The sequence below is a fragment of the Pongo pygmaeus genome, chromosome 20 (genome assembly GCF_028885625.2).
Source record: "Pongo pygmaeus isolate AG05252 chromosome 20, NHGRI_mPonPyg2-v2.0_pri, whole genome shotgun sequence".
NCBI lineage: Eukaryota > Metazoa > Chordata > Mammalia > Primates > Hominidae > Pongo > Pongo pygmaeus.
Genome location: NC_072393.2, coordinates 65,232,501 through 65,233,591, shown reverse-complemented (window position 1 = coordinate 65,233,591; position 1,091 = coordinate 65,232,501).

Here is a 1,091-nt window from a genome sequence, read left to right as displayed (position 1 = left end):
ACCCTAACCCTAACCCTAACCCTAACCCTAACCCTAACCCTAACCCTACCCTAACCCTAACCCTAACCCTAACCCTAACCCTAACCCTAACCCTAACCCTAACCCTAACCCTAACCCTAACCCTAACCCTAACCCTAACCCTAACCCTAACCCTAACCCTAACCCTAACCCTAACCCTAACCCTAACCCTAACCCTAACCCTAACCCTAACCCTAACCCTAACCCTAACCCTAACCCTAACCCTAACCCTAACCCTAACCCTAACCCTAACCCTAACCCTAACCCTAACCCTAACCCTAACCCTAACCCTAACCCTAACCCTAACCCTAACCCTAACCCTAACCCTAACCCTAACCCTAACCCTAACCCTAACCCTAACCCTAACCCTAACCCTAACCCTAACCCTAACCCTAACCCTAACCCTAACCCTAACCCTAACCCTAACCCTAACCCTAACCCTAACCCTAACCCTAACCCTAACCCTAACCCTAACCCTAACCCTAACCCTAACCCTAACCCTAACCCTAACCCTAACCCTAACCCTAACCCTAACCCTAACCCTAACCCTAACCCTAACCCTAACCCTAACCCTAACCCTAACCCTAACCCTAACCCTAACCCTAACCCTAACCCTAACCCTAACCCTAACCCTAACCCTAACCCTAACCCTAACCCTAACCCTAACCCTAACCCTAACCCTAACCCTAACCCTAACCCTAACCCTAACCCTAACCCTAACCCTAACCCTAACCCTAACCCTAACCCTAACCCTAACCCTAACCCTAACCCTAACCCTAACCCTAACCCTAACCCTAACCCTAACCCTAACCCTAACCCTAACCCTAACCCTAACCCTAACCCTAACCCTAACCCTAACCCTAACCCTAACCCTAACCCTAACCCTAACCCTAACCCTAACCCTAACCCTAACCCTAACCCTAACCCTAACCCTAACCCTAACCCTAACCCTAACCCTAACCCTAACCCTAACCCTAACCCTAACCCTAACCCTAACCCTAACCCTAACCCTAACCCTAACCCTAACCCTAACCCTAACCCTAACCCTAACCCTAACCCTAACCCTAACCCTA